Raw genomic sequence first — 2,682 nt, forward strand, 5'->3', positions numbered from 1 at the left:
TCTATAGAGCAACAATAGAGTCAATTCTTCGGTATGGTGTTACCAGCTGGTTTGGGAATTTGACAGTCAAATCCAAAACTCAGATTTTCAATCTGGTTAAAACGGCAGGCAAAATGATGGGAACACCTGCACCTCTCAACCCGCAGGAGCTTTTTGATCAGGCAACAATCAGGCAGGCCAAGTCCATTCTATCTGATAACTCTCACGCGTTGTCTTCAGAGTTTGAGCTATTGAAGTCAGGAAATAGGTACATGGTTCCTTTGTGCAAATATAACCGATATAAACACTCATTTGTTCTTCTCTCAGTCGAGCTCGTTAATGAGCAGCGATGAACGTGTGACTATGAATTTTTAATGTATATCTGTGACTAAATGTATGTATGGATACGAATGGAGGAATAAATGCACAGTGTTTCCTTTATGTTGATATTACCGGAGAGCCCGGCGGCCCACCACGGTAAAATTTCTGCCACCACGGTATCAGAAATGGGCCAGACGCACAACAAGGTTTCCGCTATGTACACCGCGTACCACCGCCGCTCAGCTGTTTATAAAAAGTTGTAATTACACGACTCTGGAGAGCCGTGTGCTCTACTGAACTCAAGCAAACTGTTATCCGCTCTCTCTCCCCTTAGGGTGAGCAACTGGAACAGTGACGTCATCACTGGCGAAGTCACAGCAACCAAAGAAACAACAGGGCGAGTACTAGAGCTGGGCAATATATCAATATTATATCGATATCCTGATATGAGACTAGATATTGTCTTTGGATATCGTAATATGGCATAAGTGTTGTCTTTTCCTGGTTTTAAAGGCTGCATTACAGTAAAGCGATGTCATTTTCTGAACTTAACAGACTGTTGTAACTGTTCTATTATTTGCCTTTACCCACTTAGTCGTTATATCCACATTACTGATGATTATTTATCAAAAATCTCATTGTGTAACTATATTGTGAAAATACCAATAGTCAACCCTACAATATCGTTGCAGTATCTATATCGAGGTATTTGGTCAAAAATATCGTGATATTTGATTTTCTCCATATCGCCCAGCCCTACTTGTCACTCAATCTTAGGCACAGCGACGAAAACCGCAAAAATGTAAAATGGTAATGGTAATTTGCAATTCGCACAGCTCTTTAAGTAGCCCATATGTTTACTGTACATTTGTCTTTTAATTGTTTTAACCCTGTTCTTGTTGTGTGTCTCTGTCGGAACTCTCGCAGCAATTTCTCTACGTCCAACACTAATTTCTCCTTAGGGAGACTAATAAAGATACTTTGACTTTGGTTTCTTCAGGCATAGTCGGGATGCGCTTCAAAGGGCAGTATCAGCAAAAAAAATGTTTATATACAGTACAGGCCAAAAGTTTGGACACACCTTCTCCTTCAATGCGTTTCCTTTTTATTTTCATGACTATTTACATTGTAGATTCTCACTGAAGGCATCAAAACTATGAATGAACACATATGGAATTATGTACTTAACAAAAAAGTGTGAAATAACTGAAAACATGTCTTATATTTTAGATTCTTCAAAGTAGACACCCTTTGCTTTTTTTATTAATAAGGTAAATAATTCCACTAATTAACCCTGACAAAGCACACCTGTGAAATGAAAACCATTCCAGGTGACTACCTCATGAAGCTCATTGAGAGAACACCAAGGGTTTGCAGAGTTATCAAAAAAAAGCCAAGGGTGGCTACTTTGAGGAATTTAAAATATAAGACATGTTATTTCACACTTTTTTGTTAAGTACATAATTCCATATGTGTTCATTCATAGTTTTGATGCCTTCAGTGAGAATCTACAATGTAAATAGTCATGAAAATAAAGAAACACATTGAATGAGAAGGTGTGTCCAAACTTTTGGCCTGTACTGTATATATCGTGATAACATTTAAAAAAAAAATTAGAAGCCACTCCATCAAATGACACAACTTGTGTAGCAAACACCCAAGGTAGTTTATCCTCCACGGGAGTCTAATGTGGAAAGTCGTTAACTGTGTAAGCTGGTGTCAAATAGAAATATAGCCCGTCTACTCAGCTAAGTAGATGGAGCAATAAAAGCCCCACAGACAGGGTTAGTACACATTTTTTAATAACATGGCACAATTTACATAACACAAGTTTAAATGAGGAGCATGCTGAAGATTCAGTCGCTTCATTTTTTTCCTCATTTTTGTACACGATCTAGAAAGACTTTACTTTTTTCCCCTGTACACGGTTAACAGCAAAAAAAATCTCTCGACAATCTTTTTGCAATACGCGTCGACTAACCACTATGGCTCCGGTGGACATTTTTACGTTGGATTAAAAAAACACTGCACGACATGATATCACAGAGTTTGAAGCGCACAACTAAACCTTCAGTGGACTACTAAAATAGATCTCTGCTCATTAGAAACAAACTCTCCATAGTTTAGTTTTTTTGTCTTTTGATTTTGTAGTTTTTACAACAACTCAGGAAAGCACTTTAATACACTGTTTGACCAACAGAACCTATTTCCAAAACACGTACTTTACACTCCTTCGATGGGGCAAATGTGCCGTCACGGTGTTTAATGTGCCGCATTCTCCCCAGAACCAGACCGGTGAAGTGTGGGGAAAAAAAGAGTTTGTGCTGCTAGCTCTCAACATTGGAAATCTTTAAAATGCATTTCTAGGATTGTCGCCACAAT

At 38.4% G+C, this 2,682-nt stretch overlaps 1 protein-coding gene across 1 annotated transcript in view; it reads right to left on the reverse strand.

Annotated features, from left to right (window-relative positions):
• Positions 1-2,115: 2,115 nt before the first annotated feature.
• The window catches only part of auts2a (activator of transcription and developmental regulator AUTS2 a), a 352,564-nt gene continuing 351,997 nt past the window's right edge, over positions 2,116-2,682 (reverse strand). Inside the window, exon 20 of the mRNA XM_028594839.1 lies at positions 2,116-2,682. This exon is cut by the window's right edge and continues 1,905 nt beyond it. The gene's annotated coding sequence lies outside the window, so the exon portion shown is untranslated.

This window comes from Perca flavescens, chromosome 13, assembly GCF_004354835.1.
Source record: "Perca flavescens isolate YP-PL-M2 chromosome 13, PFLA_1.0, whole genome shotgun sequence".
Taxonomy (NCBI): Eukaryota; Metazoa; Chordata; class Actinopteri; order Perciformes; family Percidae; genus Perca; species Perca flavescens.